The sequence below is a fragment of the Cetorhinus maximus genome, chromosome 17 (assembly GCF_964194155.1).
Source record: "Cetorhinus maximus chromosome 17, sCetMax3.hap1.1, whole genome shotgun sequence".
NCBI classification, from domain to species: Eukaryota; Metazoa; Chordata; class Chondrichthyes; order Lamniformes; family Cetorhinidae; genus Cetorhinus; species Cetorhinus maximus.
Genome location: NC_135895.1, coordinates 45,122,697 through 45,147,843, shown reverse-complemented (window position 1 = coordinate 45,147,843; position 25,147 = coordinate 45,122,697). Strand labels below are relative to the sequence as shown.

General features: G+C 45.5%; 1 long non-coding RNA gene across 1 annotated transcript; it reads left to right on the top strand.

The window, feature by feature from the left end:
• The first annotated feature begins 2,416 nt into the window (after positions 1 to 2,416).
• Positions 2,417 to 5,448, top strand: LOC144692756 (uncharacterized). Its single transcript, XR_013579387.1, has 3 exons — positions 2,417 to 2,467; positions 5,125 to 5,221; positions 5,337 to 5,448. It is a non-coding gene; the product is annotated as an uncharacterized LOC144692756 (long non-coding RNA).
• The last annotated feature ends 19,699 nt before the right edge of the window (positions 5,449 to 25,147 follow it).

The following is a 25,147-nucleotide window of genomic DNA, read 5'->3' as shown; positions in this document are numbered from 1 at the left end:
CCTGGTTGAAGTTTTAGAATGGGAGGTATGAAGAATTTGCATTTTTAGATAAGCCCAAGTAGTGAATTTCAAAGAGATGGTATGGTGTTACACCTACCCAACAGAGGTTAAGCCAAACAGTGTGTTTATTTTACTCAGAGATTACTGATAATATGAGTACTATGAAAGATATATATTATGGGAAAAGGAAAGTTGCAAAGACATATTGGAACAATGGGATTTATATTAAAAAGGGAGAAACATGTATAAAGGCGATGAGGTATTCTGTAAGGAAGAAGGAATTCTAAGATCTAACAGGAGTGGAAATCCTCCAGCCCCTATGTCCCAAGCTGCTGTCTCCAGAAACTGAAGCTCAGAGAATTCTTTTTAAATATCACTCTCCAGGGTATTGTGTGCTTTGCCTGGGTCTGTTGAAATCTATGTTGTTTTATAGTTGTCTTAACGGGTGTAACTGGGAGTCAGATTAATTAGGGAAGCTAGAAGTTATCTTAGTAGTAATTTATAGACCTATCAATTTGCTTAAAATCTTTTCCTCTATTAATAAATGTTTAACTTAGTTTTGTATAAAACTTCGAAGACTCGGTGGTATTATTATTGAATTCAAGGCACACATATCGAAATAGAAGTACAAATTGCAAAAACAGTTGTGACAGCTGTTTCAAGTTTCCCTCTGGGATTTGAGCAGCTCAGTATTTACCATCCACTGTGCCATAGCACTTACTGAGAATGTCAGGATGTGATCAACTCATGGAGAGCTCATTCGGACTGACTTGCTGGGAAGGCTGATCTTGCCTTCCCCACAGGAGCGATCTCTGCCCTTGCCCACCAACTTGGCTACATCTTTTTCGAATTTGGTCACCTCCAGGATGTCGGCCCTCCCTCCTCCAGCCTGGAATCTCTCCCTCTTGTTGTGGACAAGCTTGGCCTGCACGAAGACACATGGATGGAATGTGATGAGAAGAGATGGAGGAGAGGCTGAGAAGCATGCATGCTTGCTGTTTGTGCTGAGCCCTTCCCAGTAAGGGCTGAGGATGGTGTTTCTGCAGCATGATGGATGAGATTCTGGTGACGTTAAAGTGCCCGTGAGATAATCAATGCTGATGTGTGCTACGCTATTATTGTGAGATCTCTGTGCATTGTAACCCTTTGAGTGCATGATGTCGTTATGAGAGTGTGAGATTGGAGTGAGCTGAAGGTTGACTTCCCTAACAGAGCAGGTGAGATCATACATCCTCTTCCTGCACCGTATGGCGTTTCTAGGTGCAGCTTTCTTCTTGGTTGCAGCCATCTGGAGATGCCTCCTTCACAAAGCTGGGCTGGAGAGTGTATATGTGTTCAGGTGGCACCCAGATTTTAGACCCCATTAGGTGAAGGTGGGACAGACGAATCAGTTCCCGATCCACTACATTATTCAGAGAGTTACTCACCTATGCATAATTAATTAGCTTCCAAGCGTGAAATCGGGCGCAATTTCTTGCCACGCCGCCCAGCGGGAAACATGCCATGGAACCCGCCTGCCACGGCACTTAGTTTCAAAATGGAAAATTCCGCCCATTGTTGGGGAAATCCAGGGTTTTGTTTTGTTGCTTTTAGGTTTTTCTTTAAATGTTTCTGCTATAGAAGTCTGTTACAAACTTTTTTTGGCAGCTGCTGTTCATATGTTTTCTTTTGTGAAACAAAATTTTGATGATGGGGGCGAGGGTGGTGATTGAAGGAAAACTGATTAGTTGTTTGATTTTTGGCCGTCTGTCCAGCACAAAGTATTTTGTTTATTTAATACCCTCTAATGAAGGCTTTACCGTCATGGAGCCCCTGAAACCAAAGAGTAGCCCTTGAAAGTCAAAAAATGGCCCTTGTGAAAATCTCAAAAAGAGCCCTCAAAATAAATTATTTTGACCACAGGCCAACTCTTCCTCTTTCTTCCTGTTTCTCCACTTCTCCTCTTCCTCCTCCTCGTACTACTGCTCCACAGCTTCTTACCTGACTTTTTATACTACAGGAAAATGCAAATTCGAGTCCAAATTTATAAACTAGGTCATGACATATTGCAAACAAAAAGAAACTAATATAGGAATTGGCCAGGGCTGTTCGCTCATAATTGCCAGGTTGCATAACATGCAGCTTATTATCACAAATCTTGCTAATCACTCAGCTGAGGCTCCTCCAGAGCAACCCAGACAGTAGAAGCATTGCTTGAGAGCACCAGTGGTGTGCTCTATAATGTTCCTTGTGGCAGTATGCCTATCAATGTATGCCTGTTGTGCATATGTGTGTAGGGTCTGGACCGGAGTCACAAGCCTCGACAATCCTTGCCAAAGGTCAGCTACTGGGCAACTTGCTGTGGTGAGTCAAATGCAGTTGGCACAGAGGACTGCACAAAATGAAGGAGTCATGACTACTACCAGGGTAATGGGCCCTCACCTGCATGATGCACTGCCCCTTGCTGCAAATCAGCTGCTCATTGAAGGTATGGAATATCTTTTGGTTCAGGAGTATAGTGTGGGAAAATATGAGGTTATCCACTTTGATAGGAAAAATAGAGAAGCAAAACATCATTTAAATGGAAATAGAATACAGAATGCTGCAGTACAGATGAATCTGGGTGTCTTTGTCCATGAAACACAAAAGTTAGCGTGAAAGTACAGCAGGTAATTAGGAATACAAATAGAATGTTTGCCTATATTGCAAGGGGAATGGCATATAATAGTAGCGAAGCTTTGCTATAATTGTCCAAGTTATTAGTGAGTCCATACCTAGAGTACAGTTTGCAGTTTTGGACTCCTTACTTAAGAAGAGCTATAATTAGATTGGAGGCAGTTCAGAGAAGGTTCACTAGGGGAAGAATTTTACATTCCCTCTGCTGGTGGGTTTGTAGGTGGAGGGTAAACTGTAAAATTTCTCAGATGGCCTTCCCACTGGGCTCCTGTCCACCCTGACCTCTGTAATTTTAAGCTTGGACGGGCGGGGCCTAGGCCCACCCTGGCCCCAATTGAGACCCTTAAGTGGCCAATTATTGACCACTTAAGGGTCATTTCTTGTCCAACCTCAATGTTCAGGGTGGCGGAAGGAGCTCAGGGGCAGAGGGGAAGCCCTTGGCGTTGGGGGGGTGTGCCTCCATCAGCAGCTGCTTTTTAACATCTGCCCCCCACCCCACAACCAGGTGTGGCTCCTGCAGGTCCTTCCTCCCCACCTCTCTTCTCTCTCTCCCCACTGCCGTCTGCCCACTCCCCTAGGCCTCATGCACCTCCCCTCCCCCACCCTGAGACTTTCACATTTACCTGGTCCTGGGTTCCCAAGACTTAGGCTCTGGGGACTGCTTGCAATCCCAGTCTTGCCCACTGCAGTTTCTGGCGCTGCAGGGGCTATAGAGTTGCCGGCTAATCAGATCTGAGGCAGGTCTTCTTCCTGCGTGAGAGGCAGAAGTCCAGCCTCCAGCCAATTAACATTTGTTGGAGCGTTAAATGGTTTTGCGGTAGGCAATATCAGTGGGGATGTGTTCCCTGCTGACTCTTCGGATGGTGGAAAGGAAAACCCTGCCATCCTAAAAATCCTGGCCTTGGTTGATTCCTGAAATGAAGGGGTTGCCTTATGAGGAAAGGTGGAGCAGGTTGGGCCTATACTCTTTGGAGTTTAGAAGAATGAAAGGTAATCTTATTGAAACATGTAAGATTCTGAGGAAGCTTGACAGGATAGGGGATAAGAAGATGTTTCCCCTTGTGGGGAATGTAGAACTAGGTGGCACAGTTTCAGAATAAGGGGTTGTTCTTTCAAGACTGATATAAGGAGAAATTTCTTCTCTGAGAGTTGTGAATCTTTGGAATTCTCTAACTCAGAGAGCAGCGGAGGCTGAGTCATTGAACATATTCAAGACTGAGAGATTTTGAACTATAGAGGAGTCAAGGGTTCTGGCGAACAGGCAGGCAAGTGAATTTGAAGCTAAGGTCAGATCAGCCATGATCTTATTGAATGGAGGAGCAGGCTCAAGGGGTTGTATGACGTATTCCTCTAATTTCTCTGTTCTTACAAAAATGGTAGAGCTCACAAGGCACTTGCAAAGCAATGTGTTTGCAGTCAGTGGTACCCTACATCGTGTAGACGAATGCAATCTGAGCAAACCCTTGCGCTCACGCTACCTGCTTGCCTCTGGCAAAAGGAAATGAGATGAAGTTGTTTCTATTTTTATATAGAGACCCTTAGAAACCTCCTTTATGCAGCGGTGTAGCGCAAACTGCAAAACGTTGCTTGTATCTTCAGAAGCAACTTGGAAGGAGCCAGCGCATAAAGTTTGAGAGCAGGGTCACCTTGGCAGTCGCTGCCAATGCGGTACTTGCCCTGCATTGAGGTTTTAGTTGTAACTGCAGCAATTGGCAGATTTCAACCATAGCCTTTTTAGTGAAGTGAAGATGCCTTGTCCATTAGCATTGGTTCATGCTAATGTTCAGAAAAGAGAATTGTTCTCCAAAGACCATGGGCAGATGGGGCCTCCTGCTGACAACCCTTCTCCCCTCAACCTCACACCACCTTACTCCCTGTTCTAGAAGCATGTCGTGCTCTGAGTGGTCTGTCTTCATTCTCCCTGTCCTGTTCAATTCCAAGAGGAAGGCTTACCCAGCCACCCATGTCTGGAAGCAACTTGTTTCGGCACAAGCCATTAAACCATTAGAAAAGCACTTCAGTATCAACCAGGCCATTCCCTGTGGACTGTTGAAACTATGTAGCAATCTTATGCACTTTTGGACCTTTCTGTAGTCTAAAGTTTCAATGGTTTACAGGGAATGGGCTTGCAGGCACTGAAATACTTTTTTGATGGTTTAAAGACTTGTGTACTGTGTTGCAAAATTATACATTTATTTTGATAAGTGAGTTTATATTTTTATCATAAAGAACATGCAGATGAAGCATGTACGGAAACACAGACACACACACACACCCCATCAGGGACTCTTTAATTTTTTTGAAGGGAGAGAAGGAAGCGAGTCATTTGCAGCGCTTTCCCTCAATCGATTCACTAAGTGGGTTAAAATAAATTATAGGTAAATTCTACATGGTGTGCGTAGGATCAACCTTGAAGAGCAAATGGCCTATTCTTATCCATGCTTTCTTATGTTCTTTTTTACCCTGCAGAATGGTTTACCGCAGTTTCACTTGTTGGAGTTTTCGTTATACTGATTCTCATTATTGCTTTATGCTATGCCATCTTCTGCCTTTGTCATAGAGAAAGGTATGAGATTTTCCTGTGCATTATGTATCCTGTTTTAGAAAATCACTGGTAATGTAAATATACCAGTAACTAGTACAAATAATATTGCCATTCTCCTTCTCTTGCTAATTTGCAGAAAACACCATCGTGTTTTCAAACAAAGTCGAAGTTCAGATGTTTGTTTAAAACCGTTACCATTTGCTTGTGCATCAAAGTCTCCATGCTGTTCTTCCCCGCATGCTGAAGGAAAAAAGGTACTGGCTATTTATTTTCAAAGGTATATGATTCTGTTAACTTGCCATTACATTATTTCTATTTCTGAAATCAAAAGAAAATGATCTTTTAATTGATAAATAGTCTAAGTAATATTGATTCACATCAGAAAAGGTAAATAATATATGCAGTCTCAGCTTCACTTGACAAGACAAACAAGCCTGATCATTGATATTCCAATTTAAACTACAGTCTTGATTAGCTAATTCTTCAAATCTATGTGCCAGTGGAAATGGGGGTCAGGGGTCGGGGATGGTCGAAGGTGGGGGGCTTGGAAGTCAGGGGTCAGGAGGGATCAGAGGTTGGGGGTGCGGTTGGAGGTAGTGTGTAGCACCTACAAGATGCATCGCAGGAACTCAGGAAGGTTCCTTACACAGCACCTTCCAAACCCACAACCGCTACCACCTGGAAGGACAAGGGTAGCTGACACATGGGAACACCACCACCTGGAAGTTTCCCTCCAAGCCATTCACCATCCTGAATTGGAAATATGTCACTGTTCCTTCACTGTCACTGGGTCAAAGTCGTGGAACTCCATCCTTAGTAGCACTGTGGGTGTGCCTACACTACATGGACTGCAGCGGTTCAAGAAGGCAGCTCACCACCACCTTCTCAAGGTTAATTAGGGATGAGCAAAAAATGCTGGCCTAGCCCTCAATGTCAACATTTCATGAATGGATTAGAAAAAGAATCCCCTTCAGAAGTTATCAGTTAAGGTTTGCACGGCATTTGCCCAGAATTGCAAACTCCCCTTAGGGCAATTGCCTTGCACTGGGAACCATCCAAAAATGTGATTTAAATTGCAAACTCCAATGGTTCTGACTGGGTTACATCAGTAGTTACCCAGAACAAGATGGAAGGATTAAAACCACTTTTAACTTCTGGGCAACTATTGTACAGAGCCTGGGCACTCCTCACACACACCTGACTACTCCCCTCCATGGGTCTTCTCCACCCCCCACAGCCTCCCCAGGGGACTCCTCCCACCCCCATCCCCAACTACCCCACCCACGGGACACCCCCAACCCCCAAGAGACTACAACCCCCAACATGAAAACCCCCTAACCCACGGGATTCCCCCACCCCCATGCGACTCTCAATCCAAAGCCTGACCTGGCCCAACACCCCTCCCTGCCGCACCCAAGGCCCAACCCCTCCTGACCACTGAACCCCCCCAACGTTGCTCCCCCATCTCCAACCACCCCCCAACTCTGACCTCACCAACCTCCAACCACTCCCCCACCTCCAACCAACCACCTGACTTCTGACCACCACCCCGATCTCTCTCTGACCGCCCTGATTGCCAGTTCAAGCAAGTTCAGGCCCGCAATATCATGGATTAGATAATAGAATGTGCAAGCTGTATTATCTTCCAATTTTTATACAGACTTCAAAATATGACTAATTGCAGATTTTTAATGATGGTGCTCGTCCCCTTCAATGATTTTGCATTTGCAAGATTAGTAAGAACGTAAAACAATAATGTATGAATGCATTTAATGTAAAAATCAGATTTGCTTTACTGACTGATTTTGAATACAATATTGTAAAGGTGGTGTCATATCATGTGATTAAGGAACACATTAGTTTTATTTGCATTGCTGCTCAGCAAGAGAATATGAGAAATTCTGCACAATTTTTTTTGATACCAAGCTGTAAAAAAAATCTTCAAATTCAAATACAGTGATCTTATGTGACAGCGTGAAGGATCCCAATTTGGTTTACTTATAGTCAGTATTACAATTTTTGATGTGAGGCACAATAGCACAAATAATAACTGTCTTTACTAATCCAAATAGAATAATAATTATATCTGTAACATGCTAAAAATGTTGTATATGGTGTACATGTTCTGTCCACGTTAACCTTTCCTGTGTCATGATTTTTGAATACTGTTTTTATATCAACATCTACACAAGTTAAATACTCTGTTGCAATATAATTTCAGGCCTTCCCACCACAAGGTCCTGTTGTACGTGTATTTTGGATCTTCCTGCCTCTTCTTACTGCTCTCTTCGTTATAACCCCTCACTCTGCTTAGCGATTTTGAGAAGTTTTCATAATTTAGCAATTTTATTAAATATATTTTGTCTTTAGTATATCTGTGTAACTTTTAATATTTTCAGAGATTTACAATGTGCAGTGTGTAAATAAATATTTTGCAAGAGCTCTCTTTTATTAAAATCCTGACCTTAATTAATGCCCAGAAAAACTGCAGGTGCTTTTATGCCTAGCATTTTCATCAGTCATCTTCCTTAATGAGGTTATTTTTTAATGTTTTCGGACATTTCCCATGCCCAATATATAAATGAATAATCTGCAGGGACTCAAACTGAACAAAAAATAAAACTGCTGATGCCTCCAATTCTTTTGCCTTTGTTCTTTGTTTAGTCCTGCTACTTTTTGGTAAAATATCTTTATTTGTTTCTAATATTTTTAACAACCTTTACTGAGAAGTTCATCAATAATAAATGTGTCCCATTGGCACAGGTTCCATTAAGTCATCCTGTTCTAGTGGATTTCCCAACAGAAAAGTGTCCTCATTTCCGGTTGTACCTTTTATGACTGAAGTTGTTGCATTCACTAGACTAAAATTGTAACTCATTGCCTTTCACATAGCTTCTACTTGTCACGTTGCACCTGCTGTTTACTAAAATTTCTGTAGTATACTCACAATGATTTGTATCATTTTATTCACTGAAATTTCTGTTGTACAAGATTAAACATTAGACATTTGCTGTGGGGTTATTAATGGAAATTAGATCACACTGAAACCGAGGGGTTGGGAAATACGCTGCCGCTTATAAAGGGGGAAGCAAATCAAAACACCTCTCTGTTTACGGACAGGTGATGAGAGGAGAAATCAGGGCCGTTTAAATTAACCCCCACCCCTCCTGTCCATAACAGAAATTGGGAGCTTAAATCCAGGATAACGTGATTCCAAGTTAAGAGATGAGCCAAATCTGACATAAAAGAGCCAGTTGGAAGCCAAAAGGGGAAAATTCAATGGCTGGAATGAATTTTAAAACACAAGTAATTTACCACAGCAAATTCCTTTTCCCTAACGCTAAGAAAATGGGTTAAACAAGGAAATTTGAATGGTGAAATGTTAGCGGCCCTTGGCTCAGAACAGTTAAAAGCTGTAGCTAGGGAGGTACAGTTAAAATTGCCCAGCAAAGTGAAGAGAAGTGAACTGATCCAGTTGTTGGTAGAACATTTGGATCTCACGTTACCGGTAGAGCAGATAGATGTAGAGCTCAACCATTTCTCTGAATCCCCTCCCCTAGCCAATTTAGATTTGGAAAAGCTGATTGCAGCTAGAATTTCAAGAGAGGATAAGAGAGAGAGAAAGGGAAACTCAGGAACGAGAGAAAGAGAGAGAGCAAGGGAACAGGAATGAGAATTCCAGCTTTGAAAATTGGGAAATGAAGCTGGCAGCTCAAAGGGAGACCAGACAACTGGAAACTGCAAGGGAAAACTTCTCTTTACCCTGTTGCACCCCCTAACTCTCTAACCCCGAACCACTATCTGAGACCCTCAAGTATGCTAGGTCATTCACAAATTTTAAGAGAGTGACGTGGAGTCATTTTTTGCCACTTTTGAGAAAATAGCAGGACAGTTAAAATGGCCATTGGATATTTGGACATTTTTAATTCAAGGGCAGCTGTTCAGGAGAGCCCAAGAGGACTAGTCTACACTGACCCCTGACGTGTCCATGAATTATGAGCAGACCAAGGTGTCATCCTAGGTGCCTATGAGTCAGTGCCAGAGGCATCTCAACAGTAATTCCAGAACGCTCGTACAAACCCCACAAAAACCTATATCGAGTTTGAATGGCTGAAGCAAATCACATTCGACCGATCGGTAAGATCCCTAAGACTCCCATGTACTTATAAGGGATTGCAAGAGTTGGGTATTGTTTTGGAATTCAAAAATTGCCTATCCTCCAACCTGCAAATAGACTTGGAGGAGCAGAGAATCCTCACAGCTAGGGATGCAGCATCAGAGCAGGCAGCTATGATCTCACTCATAGGCCTGGAAACTCATAGACCCTTTCCAAACTATTCCCATGAGGATTGGAAAGGTAAGCAGGGCTATCTAGATAATAAAGGCCCCCCCACTCAGAAAAGAAAACACAAAAGAAGTGCAAGAAGCCCTACTGCAGCCTGAAAGGAGAACCCCTGAAGACCGGTGTGTTCTCATTGCAATAAAATAGGCCATTCCAGACATGAGTGCCGGAGATTGCAAGGGATGCCTGTTGGGCTAATAGGGCTCCAATGAGTAGTCCCCCAAAGGATGCTCCAATGGATAGTGCAGCAGAGCAGGCAGAGACTCTTGCTACTGAAACGTACGCTCAGAGAGCCGGACAAACTCCCAGAGAGCTTCTGTCCTTCAGGACTAGTGTCCCCCCCCACCCCTCCTAAAATGTGAGCAAGTCCATTCAACTGCTTCGGGATGCAGGCCACTCAGTCCTTAATGTTGGAGGGAAACTTAAACCTACCCCCCCCTGAGTATTCCATGAAGGCCAAAACGCTGATCAGTGGTGTGGGAGAAGGATCTGTGTTTGCACGCCTCCATAAGGTCCACCTAGTGTGTGACCTTGTTTCAGGCCCTGTCACAGTAGGAATTGTCCCTGAACTAGTAGCAGGAATTAATTTCCTCCTTGGTAAAAATTTGGCTGGCAGCAAAGTGTTAGCCAGCAAAAATAAGAGGCCAACGCCCACCAGCAGAAATCTGTAGGAGAGCAGAAAGCTGGGGAAGAGGCCCAAAAAGGTGAAATAGCATCCATAAGCATTGAGCAAGGGCTGCTCGAATGTAGCAAGGCTGAAGGTAGGCCAGTAAAGTTAAAAGAGGTCTCGGAAAGGCCACTAGAATTTAAAATAGATTCACAGAGTACCCCAGAATTAAATAGGGACCAGAGAAGTCCTGAAGCAGGGAAAGAGATTGTGAGGGAGATGCCCCATGTAGTCAAAGACCCGGAAGGAAGGCAAGCTATTACACCAGGAAAGACAAAGGTTAAGGAATTGCCTGAAAAATGCCTGGCAGAAACCTTCTTTCCGACATTAAACAGGGACAAAGGGAGTTCCCAAATGGATGAGCGGATAGTGAGGGAGATGCCGCCCCAGTTGAAAAGCCACAAGGGAAATTAGCCATGAGGATATAGACATATATTATAAAAAATATGCAGTGTGAGGTCTTAGCCCCCTCGCGACCTTGGAGAAAAGAAGAATTCTATAACTGGAGTGTAGCTGGAGCTGTGCCTCCACTTGAGGGCAGAAGTGTTCTAGGGCACTTGGAACAAGTTAAGAGAGTGTCCATTCCAAAGCCAAAGGCCCCAGGTAGAAAACCAATGACTGGTTTAGCTGACTGCTCTATGGAGAATTTAAATGTGGACCAGGAAAATTTCCAGATTAGCCCAGAAAGATTGAGGGTGATGTCTCACTTGGTTGAAAAGCCACCAGGAGGTACAATGAGAACTGACTATTCACTAGAGGGCAGTAGTGTCCCAAAAGACCTGGAACCTACCACCCAACTGAGAAATTGAGGGATCCCAACAAGACTGGATCCCATACCCACCCACCTTAATGCAGAATTGCAAGCCTGACAAGGGTGCCCCCTGCGGTTAAAATGATCCATAACAACCCACCAAACTACAGCACTGCAGCCTTATCTAGTATGGATGTAGGAGAGGCCCCTTTCAAAAGGCCATATTCCTATTATCCGGGCCCAGAAAGCCTGGCTCAAGTTCAGCTAACCGAAAGCACCTAGCAACAGAAGCTGGAACACCCCAGTTGTGCTTGTACTCAAGCTGGACGCTGAACTGGTATCCCTGAAAGAGGCCAAAGTCCCTTTAAAATACCCAAATCCCCTGATCTTCAGTCTACCCATGGTCCCTGGGTTTGAACAGTTGAACCACGGATTATCAAGGTGAATAGGGAGGAGCTAAGCTGGACAAGAGCAGCTCAGTTCTAAGCTCAAAGGGCCTGGCACTCAGAGTTAGATACCCAGCATTCCCCTGCAGATAGCCCCGAGCAACATGACCATCATTCACGCCCCTGAATGCTAACTACCCTGTAAAGCCCTCAGACCCTTTGGAGGACACATATCAGGAGTTGAGCAGGCAGAGTTCTGAAACTAGCCGCTTTGCTTAAGCCTGATCTCCAACAGAGAAAAATTCAGAACTCTAGCCCTAAATAGACATCGCCAAAAGATAGATTTTGGGTCTTCCCCAAGTATTCTAAACATTCACATCCCAGGACCAGACAATGCCCTTGCTGATGCTCTAACCCAGGTTTAAACCTCAAAAAGAAAATGCGGCAGGGAACTGCCATTGCCTCTGCTAGCTGTGTGTCTGACTTGCCAGTGTGAATGAGCGAATGCATGCATTCTTCTTTCTTCCTATTCTGCCTTCAATAGACCACATGTATGAAAAAATGAAATAGAATTCTTTTTTTCTCCAAGGTCGCGAGGGGGCTAAGACCTCACACTGTATATTTTTATAATTATATATGTCTATATCCTCATGACTAATTTCTAACATTTTAAAAACTGGACAAAGACCCTTTTTAAAATGGCTGAAGCTATGTCTGTCTGTGACCCTGAACTAAAAAGGGCTATTTGACAGTATCAAATAAATTTGCACCTCATTATCTCTGAAGAGATAACGACTCCCTGTGGGCTGCAGAGACCAAATTCAAAAAGAGCTATTCAGAGGCCATCTACACTTCATAAGCCAGGCCTGGTCAACTGGAGCCGATTTGCCTGCTACAACAAAGGACTCTGCAACCTCCCTTTAAGACTTAATGGTTGGAACATTAACAATCTCAGGAACCCAAACAAAGGGATACACACCCTGTGTCAAAGTCAAAGTGGAGAGGTGGGAGTCATGTGACATGAACCCCCTAGCTGGGGGAAACCAGTAATATTGCCTTGTGGAGCTGCAAAACTCAATCTGCCCACTTTCCATCTACCTAGCAGCAGCACAGAAAAGGGGCTATGTCCAGGTGGAATACCTGGCCCCATCTACACTGTTCCAACTGGAATTTCTGTACCATGGCCTACAAGACTGATTCTTCTCTCTGTGCCTATCTCATCATGGAAGTCAACTCTACTGGAAAAGTGAATTATCCAGCATCAGTTCAGCCTGCTGACCTCTGTGAAGAAATACTGGACTTTGATCCTGGACTCTGGACACTCGTGAAACAATAATTATTTTCTTTGCCCTGTAAATCTTTTTTTCTCTATCCTTCTTTACTGTCTGAGTGAAAAGGAGGCAATGTTGCTACCCTCCTCCTGCATTTGAGTGTGTGCAAATAAATTAACCCTCTGAGTTCATCCTACCACAAGTTTGCTGTAATGTTATCAATAGAAATTGGATCACACCAAAACCGAAGGGTCAGGAAATATGCCACTGCTTATAAAGTGGGGAGCAAATCAAAAGGCCTTTCTATTTACGGATGAATGATGAGAGGAGAAATCAAGGCTATTTAAATTAACCCCCCTCCCTCCAGTCGATAACAATAATGAAAAAGCCCAACATCAATATTATATCAATGGAAAAGCTTCTGTAGTATTAAGATATCAGGATTGACTTGTCACACTTTTTAATGCAGGCCTTCTGTCACTAGATGGCACTGTTGCATGAGTTGTGCAGGTTTGCTTGTAGTTTGATGTTCATTTAATTTTCTGGTATTTTAGTTGATTCTTTGTGATTCTACATGATTTCCATGATGTTTGTACCCCCCCCCCAGTAACTGTTTTACGCCTTAACCACAGTCTATCTCCTTCCTCCCCACCCTACTTTCTTTCCATGTAATGACATGGTTACTTTGAGCTTAGGACTTGGTCCAACCTACTTGAACATTATTGGCTATTGTCACATCACCACCCTTGTCAGGACCTTGGTATCTTGCCTTCTCTCATCACATGGAATTCAGCTACCCAACTCTTACATGCCCTGTTACACATAAAGGGGCAAGAAGCCAGCCAGTTTCCATGTGCTGTATTTCTATTCCCACTGATTCCAGGGACTGTCTATGCTCAAATATTTGGCACCACAACAACATGGTTATGGGAGATTGGTGGCAGAGGGAGATATATATGTGCCGAGAAAACCTGACATTTGTTGAAACTGAAAGTAGAGGGTTATAAGGAGTTACAAAACCTTGTAGCATGATCTGCAGAATAGTCTGGAGACGCTGGAAGGTCAGGGGATTTCTATGGTATTAAGGTATTAGGAACAGCTAAGGGCATTGGTAGTATCTGGGTTATCAGTCAACCATTTTAAGCAGGACACTTTCACAAGGTTTCCAAGATTTGGTCAGGACTATTTGATGTGTACCAACACTGACTAGTAGCTCATTTGAGCCTATGTTCAGAACCAGTGGGCTACAAGAAATGGTCACTCTTGTGAGTGGCAATTAGTCTGCTGCCTTAAGGTACCCTACAATGCCGATACATGAGGTATGGTCCTTTCACACCTTACTACTGTAACAGAAGGCTGATGGAATCAGGTCAGTCTGGGACAGTTGCTTCCCTAAGATTAGAGTCATCTAAGGCCTTTAAGGCACTTGGGGTACCATCCTCACCACTTACTTCTCAACTTTATCTCATTCAGGGAGCACCTCATAGCAGTAGTAGATTAGAAACATGAACAAGTTGGCACAGTGTAGGTGGCAGAAAATGTGTTCGAAATTGTTGACATTTGGATTAAATGGTGAAGAGAAATTCTATACAAGTTGAAGCAAAAATAATTGAAAAAATATACGTAATTGTAAAGTGGATGGTTTTCTATAATTGTAGACTTTTATAAGTGAGAGTTGAGTTAAGTTTATGAGTTAAATATAGTATAAAATGTATAAAGTTACCTTAATGTACGTATTTATGGAATATGTTGTATAAAGTGTGTATTTATAATCTGCAGAGTAAAAATTTTAATTTAATGTAACTGACTAGAGTATTTTATGCAAAGAAATATCTAATACATTGTCAACCTTATATCAGAGGGCACTTGTTTGTCACACTCATTTTTAATCAACAGTGAAAATGTATTTGCTATAAAATTCTTGGTGAATATTGTTCCATAAAGATAGCTTGTGCACAAAGGCCTGGAAATTTAATTGCACCATGTTCCCTTTTCATATATAATGGGTGCATAATCCAATATGTTGTCAAGCAGCTCATTTCAAGACTGAACTGCAAACTGCACTACCCAACATATTGGATCAGGTGTTTCTGTAGGCATCCATAGCGTAAGCCAGAACGATTGAAAACAATGAATAACTTATTCAAATTGGTGCCCTGGGCTCAAGGGAGGGCCCTGTTTCAGCTTTGATATGCCCCAGTGCCTGACTTATCATTTTTTTATTCCTTACTGGGATGTGGGTGTCTCTGGCAAAGCCAGTATTTATTGCCAATCCCTAATTGACTTTGAGACTTACTAAAACCTAGAAATTCTAGATTCTAACCAGCAGGAAGGGCCCGACACCGGTGCAGTTTGAAGGAGTCATCCACTACTCACAATCTAGTTGCTGGTTTGTCATTTCAGGCTGCTTGTTAACTCCTGAGCATTTCTTAGCCTGTTTTCTTACTCTGCAATATTCAGTTTGTCTGCTGTGAAAAAGATTTTGTTGGTGTTGCACTGTTTCTTGCATCATTACAAGCAGTTTTGTTACAATCATGGTGGTTTATGGTAGGACTGCCTTCCACTGAAGGATTTTGGGGAGCAGCAAGCAAGACAGGAGAAACCAGATGCAAGCTTAACAAGTTACGGTTTAGGTTCTGCCAGGGTCACTCAGCTCCTGACCTCATTACAGCCTTGGTTCAAACATGGACAAAAGAGCTGAACTCCAAAAGGGGAGGTGAGAGTAACTGCCCTTGACATCAAGGCCGCATTTGACTGAGTGTGGCATCAAGGAGCCCTAGCAAAACTGGTGTCAACAGGAATCAGAGGGGAAACTCTTCACTGGTTAGAGTCATACCTAGCACAAAGGAAGATGGCTGTGGTTGTTGGAGGTCAGTCAGCTCAGCTCCAGGACATGGCTGTAGGAGTTCCTCAGGGCGGTGTCCTTGGCCCAACCATCTTCAACTGCTTCATCAATGACCTTCCTTCCATCATAAGGTCAGAAGTACGAATGTTCGCCAATGATTGCACAATGTTCAGCACCATTCACGATTCCTCAGATACTGAAGCAGTCCATGTCCAAATGCAGCAAGACCTGGACAATATCCAGGCTTGGGCTGACAAGTGGCAAGTAACATTTGTGCCACACAAGTGCCAGGTAATGACCATTTCCAACAAGAGAGAATCTAACCATCGCTCCTTGTCATTCAGTGGCATTACCATCACTGAATCCCCCACTATCAACATCCTGGGGGTTACCATTGACCACATCCCGTGAATGAATTTTTAAAAAACAGAGAGGAGGAGGGCACTGCACAATGGATTACACTCAGTCGGTAATCAGAGAGCAGTTCTCCAACATGAATTTCACTGAGGAGCAATGAACTGTGCTTTACAACAAATCAGATTGTATTTACCAAGTGCCTTTAATGTAATAAAACATCCCAAAGCTTCAGGGGATTCTAATCAGAGAAAAATTGACATTAAACCAAAGGAGGAAACAGTGGGACAGGCAACCAAAAGCTTGGAGATGGTGAGGCAAAGGGGTTTAGGGAAAGAATTCTAGAGCTTTGGGTCTAGGTGGTGTAGCTGGGACTGCAGAGATGAGTAGAGGTGAGGCCATGAGGGATTTAAACATGAGAGAAATTGAGGCATTGGCAGCTCAGTGAGGTTAGTGAGCACAGATATGATGGGTAAAGTGGATAGTGCGTGTTAGGATACTGACAGCAAATTTATGGATGAGATTACATTTATAGAGGGTGAAAGGTAGAAGACAAGTTGAGTCGGGAGTTAAATAAAACATGAATGAGGGATTCAACAGCAGATAGGTTGACAAAGGGTTGAAGATGGGTGACATTATAAATGTGGAAGTATAAGTCATGGTGATCGAGAGGATATGGAAATGAAAACTCAGTTTATTATTAAATAAAGCACCAAGGTAGCAAACAGTCTGGTTGAGACTGAGATCACAGCAAGGGAGGGAGTGTGTTGTGTTGTCTTTGATAAACGGACCACAGGAGTCTCAGGTACAGGTTTCGATCATTTATTTGAGCAATTGCAAGGAGAGCACCATCTCAATACAGCTTGAGACAGTACTCTGCTAAACTACAAGTGTTCATCATATTTATACATTATTGGTCACGTACAAGAACAGTTTCCAGATTCCGATCTTGTCAACATATAGGTTTACATTAAACAGACAAGTCTGGTAACAAGTACATGCACCATATGTCCCTATTTGTTTTTCACCCAGGCAGAGACCTTCCCTCCTACCTAAACTAGGACCATCTGTTCTTTCCCTATCTGCTGTAAACAGGCTCAATCTTAGTTGTTTTTCAACCTAAGGCTCCGGTCTGACTCCCAAAACACCCAATCTATCATATTTGCATTCTTCTTCGTCCAGTATGGCCTTGCTGATACTCACAAGCCCTGAGAATGTGCAAGGTTCAGATTTCTCTCTGTCCAGCCTGGCCTTTAACTGTTAACTGCTTATGCAAACAGGTTTTGCATGCTTGGATATTCTAAGTATCCATTCCCTTCAGTAAATTCTTACTGAATCCCTATATTTTCCCCTAATAATTACTGTATCCCTTTATTTCCCCCTAACAGAGAGGAAGCAGTGATTAGGGAATGAAGTTTGTGGTGAACGTTGAAGGCAGTGGCTTTGATGATACTGATGTTCAATTGCAATAAAATTGTGCCTTCTGTGGCAGTACAAAAGACATTGGGTGGAATCGTCCGTGCCTGCTGGCATCGGGCATGTTCGGTGGCGTGAGCAGACAATATGGCAGGAAGGCCAAAAATTGGTTTCATGACATTGTGAAACCAGTTTGCAATCATCAGTTCAGCCTGTCATTGGTGAGTCGCAGTTCCTGCCATTGGACCCTGGGAAACTCATTGTGATACATCAGCATATCATTATAAGGCTAGCCCCTATGGACTTACCCCCGCTGCCCCCCCCCACTGGATTGTCCACCCACGCACACTGCATGTTTCACAACAGCATGTAAAAGGCGCGCACTTGGCGGGCTGCACCTTGAGGGGAAGTCAGAGGTGAATGCACAGTAACATTGTGGAGCGCTCATGAAGGACGTCTGTTGGACTTCAAGATTGAGGCATGTTATGGGGGGCAAAGGCTACCCTGCGGTTGAGGCAACTTTGTGGGGGGGGCGGGCCAAAGGCTACCATGTGGTTGAAGGTAGCGCACAAACTCGTGCGAGGTGTTGGGGGTGGTGGGTGAAGGAAGCAGGATTTTTAGGTTGGTGTGCAGGCATGATCAGTGGGCCCGGCAGCGGCTGGGAAACAGGCCGCCGCCGCCGGCAATCGGCCCCCGATTGCGATTTCACGTTGGCTGGCCAATTGCCGGCCAGCCAGCATGAAGCGCGCGCTGAAATGCTCAGTGCTGTCGGGGTGAGGTGGGTGGAGGGCGAGTGCTGAAGTCAGCGCACGCGTGGGGGAGCGCAGAATGAAAGTTCACTGAAAGCAGAGAGCTGCCTCAGGGAGCTGACGCATTTAAACGTAATAAAAAAAATTTTAAATCTGGAAAAAATGCTCACATATCAGAATCAGTCACCTGAACATATACAAGATGAAAATCCTTTCCATACATTTTTTTAAAATTTGGTAACGGAAGACACATCTCGCCCGTGGATGAGGTTTCCTGAAAAATGCAAAGGCCGCCTGGCCAATTCACCCGGCCGTTAACCGTAATGTTGGACGGACAAAGAAAAGTCTCCGTTAATCACACCTTTAAAGGCCTTTAAAGGCCTCTTAATTGTAGGCGGGTGTGCTTCTGACTCATGTGTGTGCCCACCGACCGAAATATCGCACAAGTTCGCGATGACGTCATGGCGCTTGCCAGAGGTGATCATGCACTATTTCACGCTCAAGCGGGACGGGCACGGCACGCCGTGCGAAAATTTCTGCCCCTTGTATAAATTAACAATTCCTCTGCAGCTGAGACAGCTCAGGTGCAGCCGCATTGATATGATTGGAGTCGGGCCTCTAGCTTATCTGCCCACTCAAACAACGCAGGGCCCTGAAAGCGCCACCAAGTGTTCTAGAGCTTTTCACCCCTCAGGCACAGACTGCAAACTAATGAGCATTTTAGTGGACTGCAGAACAGTTGGACAGCTGGACATGTTGTACAATCTCCTGCTAAAGCTGGCCATGGAGCAATCAGTGGCGGAGGCGCTCACAGCCCCTTGCAATGTCATCATCCCGTTTTGGACCAGTCTCCCCCATGGTTCAAGCTAACAGTGCAGCCTTGCAGCGCAGGTTAGGAGAATGCCTGCTCCTGGGCTGAGCGTACAGCATGCAGTCCAATGCGCAAAGCTACGACCAATCGGTCAGGTGGAGTGAGGTGGAGGAAGGTGGCGTTTCGGGGAGCCATGCCATGCACGAATTTCCGGCCATCCAAGTGGGATGCGTTAAGGGGCCTTCAGACTTGACCAAGAGAGGTTCTTAGTACACCCATGCTAACCCATGCGTTTCTCTCTTTCATCCTGCAGGAGGAGTACATCAGGATCATGGGGCAGAACTTAGCCCTGTCGAGCGGGCTTGGAGGGGGCGGGCGGGGGTGGTCAGGAAGCTGGCGATCAAAGCTGGAAGGCGATTTTGCCCTGGCGGGCCAATTAAGGCCCGCCCAGCGTGAAACATGAGCGGCAGCGCTCAGCACTGCCTGTGCAGGCGGAGGGAGGAGGGTGAGTGGAGCGACCGTGAACTTCGCACATGCGCACAAGTGTGCGCTTCAGAATCTCCCTGAGGCACAGAGCTGCCTCAGGGAGATGAAGAATTTTCAAGAAAAAATAGAATTGAAAAATGTAACAAAACATCTCCCTTCATGTGACTCTGTCACATGAGCAGGGACATGTATTAATTAAATTTTAAAACTTTCATTTTACTTTTATTTGCTTTAGGAAGCCTCATCTCGCCCATGGATGAGGTTTCCTAAAAAGTGCAAAGGCCGCTTGGCCTTTTCACCTGCCCGGCAAGCCATCACTGATCAGTGCCTAGCTAGTCCCAGGGTCGATAGATGCCACCTTTCATCCCTGCAGATGACCAAGAACCAGTGTCACCGACACAAGCAGGGAACTGCTTGTTCACATCTGCTAGCTACTGCAGGATTTAGCGCCATGTGGACATGGAGGGCATCCACTGCCAGTGGCCGTGAAAGTGACAGCAATGCTCAATTTTTACGCCAGTGGCTCCTTTCAGGGCTCCACAGATGACCTCTGTGGGATATCACAAGCCTCCACCTACAAATGCATCCATGATGTCAAAGATGCCACCTTCACAAGGGCATACAACTTTGTGCATTTCATCTGGGATCAGGATTCAAGAGTGATTGGATTTGCCCAGATCGCAGGTTTCCCACAGGTGCAGGGTGCCATAGAATGCACTCACATGGTGCTCAAATCTCCATCGCAACACGCGGCCAACTGTGTCAACCTCAAGAGATTCCATTGGCTGAATGTTCAGCTGGTGTGCAACCACCACAAATGCATCCTGCAGGTCTGTGCACGGTTTCCAGGGATTGTGCATGAGTCCTACATTTTCAGACAGTCACAGATACCTTACGTCTTCCAGGGTCCCACAGAGACTGCAGGGATGGCTCCTCAGAGACAAGGACTACCTACAGAACATGGCTTATGACACCCATGCAGCGGTCTCAGACTGCAGCAGAGCAAAGGTATAACGAGGCTTATGCTGCAACTCACAACTTGTTGGAGCAAACCATCGGGATGCTGAAAATGAGGTTCCACTGCCTGGACCGGTCTGGGGGAGCCCTGCAATATAGTCCATAGAGGGCATCACGCGTCATTGTTGCCTGCTGCGCTCTTTACAGCCTGCCGCTTCAACGGGGAAAGGAGCTGGCTGAGGAGGAGATGCTAGAGCCAGAGGTCTCCTCTGATGAAGAGGATGTCGATGCTGATGAACTTGAGGAGGTCCTTGAAGGCGATGATGACAGTGATGAGGCCCTCGCACTGGCCAGATGAGGCAGGCGTACTTGGGAGGCCCTCAGAGCTGCTAGATTGGTGGAGGATGATGACGACATGCAGTGAGGGGACACCATAAGACCCTCACCTGTATTGATGAATGTTTGACTCCAGTCTAGCTCTTGGCAGCGCGCACACCATCTGTGATAATGCTCCTGTCATGGAGATGCAGTGGAGGGCCTAATAGTCGCTCGATTGCAAGAGGATGATGACGACATATGCAGTGAGAACACTCCATAGATCTTCATATAGCCTCTGAGGATGTCTGACTCCTGTCTGGCCGAGGGCAGCTCGCTTGCGCTCTGTGACCAGGGTCATATCAGAGAGATGCAGCCATGAAACATTAAAAGTATCTATTCCTTTCCCTGCTGTCAGCATCAGAGTCCTACAGGAGCACAGCATCACTGGTCACAGAAGCTGAAGAGATAGGAGCCAGCCTCACCTTAAAGATGCTGAGAGCACACAGAGAGAATGACGGAACTCTGTGACACCTGCCCACAACATTCTGGCAGCAAGGACAAGCAGCATCAAGGTGCAGGCATCAGTAATGTGTCCAGGGAGTGTGAGGCCGGACCATCATTTCAGTCTGAAGACTGCATAAGGCCCACGGCAGAGGCTGTGGACTGAGACACCTGCCTTTATCTTGTGCAGAAAAGTTTCACACCTGAGTGACATGAACACTGCTCATCGAACAAGGAACCATAAGCAGGGAAACATTCCTGATAGTTTATTGACAATAGTGAAGATTACAGACAAGTGATTAACACCAAGGCTGTGCAAATACATCTTCTTAACCTTCCTAATGCTGCCACTACGTTTTGGTGCTCCCTGAACATCAAGTGGAGGCAGCCTGCTGACCGCTACACCCTGTCTGTGATGACCTTGGCGGGCTTCCTCTGGATGGCTGAGACCTGGAGGGACCTGGCCTGCTTTCGAGGTCCAGCTGTGCAACAGTGGCACCCTTCTTGGCCAGTGGAGCTCGAGTTGCTGAGGTCACAGGAATAGGGGATTTGGATGGACTGGACACTCCTGGAGTCACCTGCATGGATGGCCTTGAGGGGTACAACTGCTGATCCTCCTCCCTATGGGTGCCCAAGAGCCCTGGCTGACTCCTTGTAGAGGAGGGGTAGCTGGAGTGAGATCGGGCTTCCCCACACCCCTCTCGGATACACACTTTTGGAGACCAGCTATGGTGTCAGCGATGAAGTTGAGCCCACTCTGCAGTGTCGGAGTGATGTCCTGCATCAAGGCCTCCATGGCAGGAATTCACCAGTGTTGACCTCGGTGTGTTGGCATGCCAGCGCTATCACCTCAGCCTTGCAATCTGAGGAGTGCCGTGGATATTCCTTCCAGATGTTCACGAGCTTGCCTTTGCAGCACCAGCAACTGTGACATGACCGAGTCCAGAGGCTCATCATCTGATTTGGACTCAGCAAATTTCTGGCCTCCAGCAGGCCTCCGAGTGCCAGATACCTGGAACGTCCCTGCAGCCGCCTGCTGTGGATCAGACAGTGTGATGTGCTCACCAGATTGTGATCCTGAGGCTACTCTAAAGCTAGGTCCTACAGGGGTCTGTGTCTCTGTGCCAGTGGAGGGTGTGGGTGAGCACTGTGACGGGTCTTCAGGGAGGGTTTCAACGGATTCCTCTTCTGAGCTTCCCTCGGGGCTTGATTGGAGGCCCTGGGTCGCGGACTCCCTTGGCAGTTTCCCAGATGTGCCTGCAAAAACAAGGAGGGATAATAAGTGCATGGCAGTGGCCTGTGAAACAGGACACATCACTCACGGCATGGGTGTCTGATGGATGTTCCACTGCTGGATCTTCGCTTGGTAGAATACCACCGACCTTGCTGTCAGCACAGGAATGGTCCAGATCCATGCCGGCCAGTTGGATGGCTCTGTTTTCAAAGTCCATGAGGACCTTGATTTCAAGCATTCCTCCACTGGTCTGTGACCTCTCCTTGTTGTTGTGTGCCAGCTTGTCTTGCATGACAAGTGGCAAGTAACATTCGCACCACACAAGTGTCAGGCAATGACCATCTCCAACAAGAGAGAATCCAACCATCGCCCCTTGATGTTCAATGGCATTACCATCACTGAATTCCCCACTATCAACATCCTGGGGGTTACCATTGACCAGAAACTGAACTGGATTAGCCATATAAATACATATAAATAAATCAAGAGCAGGTCAGAGGCTAGGAATCATGTGACGAGTAACTCACCTCCTGACTCACCAAAGCCTGTCCACCATCTACAAGGCACAAGTCTGGAATGTGATGGAATACTCCCCACTTGCATGGATGAATGCAGCTGCCACAACACTCAAGAAGTTTGACACCATCCAGGACAAAGCAGCCCGCTTTATTGCACCACATCCACAAACCTTCACTCCCTCCACCACCGACGCACAGTGGCAGCAGTGTGTACTATCTACAAAATGCACTGCAGGAATTCACCAAGGCACCTTCGAAAGCACCCTCCAAACCCACGCCACTACCATTTAGAAGGACAAGGGCAGCAGATAGATGGGAATACCACCAACTGGAAGTTCCCCTTCAAGTCACTCACCATCCTGACTTGGAAATATATCGCTGTTCCTTCACTGTCGCTGGGTCAAATCCTGGAACTCCCTTCCTAACAGCTCTGTGGATGTACCTACACCACATGGACTGCAGCGGTTCAAGAAGGCAGCTCACCACCGCCTTCTTAAGGGCAACCAGGGATGGGCAATAAATGCCAGTCCAGCCAGTGAAGCCCACATCCCATGGATGAATTTTTAAAAATCTGGGATGATTCTGCCCAATGGCTCTGGTCTTTTTGTTAACCATGGCTTTTGTCTATGAGTCAGAAATTCACAGATTGAAGTACCATCCCAGAGACATGGGGAATATTTTGCCCCCCTCCCAACCCCCGCCAGGCATGTTTAATGCAGGGGAACACATGAAATAGGACGGGTGACAACAACGCTTCTTCCTGCCCACGACCAACCTGTGTGTTGGGTAGTGTCCTACCCACTACCGACCTGTGTGTTGCTCACCCTTAGGCCTCCTAATTCCTCTACCAACCTGTGTGTTGCTCACCCTTAGGCCTCCTAATTCCATCTCCTCCGCCAAAATATAGTGGGCGGTAGAAGGCTGGGGAAAGTGGCCAGCCCACTTTTTCACCAACTCTGGTGAAGAGGCAGGAAGGAATGGGGTTACCACCTTTTGGGGGGTGTTATCTTGTGCGCATCGGGGGGCAGCGACCCCAAGATGGTAGCCTCCATTATGTGCCTATCCCACCCCACCCCCCCGGCCTCCTAAACCCGACCCTTCCCCACTTTCTAGGGTCCACGATCATTCCCCGCCCATGAACCTTCTTGGGACTCACCTTTGAGTCCGGTCGCCATGATCTTCTTCTTGGGATTCAGTTTAGTCTGAGCAGCGCCCACTACTGAGTTCTGGCGCTGCCAGGACTACTCAGCTGCCGGTCAATCAGATTGGCTAGCAGCTCTTGAGAGTGGGACTTCCTTTCCCTGAGGGATGGAAGTCCCGCTTTCACCTCGTTAAGGCTGCCCCCAGCGTATTATCGCCGTGGGCAGCCTTTTTGAAAGTTGTTTGCTTCATGACCAACTTTCCCTCCCCCATAAAATCCAGCCCTTAGGTACAATATCTAGCCTGCCACTGAGTGACTGTTGCACTATCAGAGGTGCTGTCTTTCAGATGAAATGTTAAACTGATGCTTGGCCACTCTGATGAATGTTAAAAATTTCATAGCATTATTTTGAAGAAGAGCAAGAGGAGTTTTACCTGGTGTCTTGGTTAATATTTATCCGTCAACCAGCATTATCACAAAACCACCTACATTTATGCAATGCCTTTAATGTAATAAACCATCTCGAGGTGCTTAACAGGAGTGATGCAGAACAATATTTGACAGAACTCATATTTCTCCTGATCCCTATTTGGAGATTATAAGGCCAGATGACCAAAAGCTTAGTTAAAATGATAAAGTTTTTGGAGTCTCTTAAAAGAGGAGAAACAGAAACAGAGGCAGAGAGATATAGGAATGGAATTCCAGAACTCCAGCCTAGGCACTTGAAGGCAGTGCCGCTAATGGTGGAATGATTAAAATTAAGAATGCACAAGAGGCTGGAATTGGGGGTACACAGATATCAGGATGGGGGTGGTGCGGCGGTGGAGGTAAGGCTGAAGAAGATTACAGATATAGGGACATGTGAGGTCATGAAGGGATTTGAAAAAAAGGACGAGAATTTTAAAATTGATGCATTCCTTGACTGGGATCAAATATAGATTGGCAAGCAAAGCTGCAATGGATGAACAGGATTTGTGACAAGTTAGGACACAGTGTGACCTCAAGTTTGTGGATGGTAGAATGTGAGAGGCTGGCTAGGAGTGCATTGGAATAACTAAGTCTAAAGGTAACAAAGGTTTGAATGAAGGTTTTGGCAGCAGATAAGCTGAGGCAAGGTTGAAATCAGACAATGTTAAAAAAATAGCAATGCGCCATCTTAGTGATGTAGGAAGCTCATCCTGCGGTCAAATATAATAATAT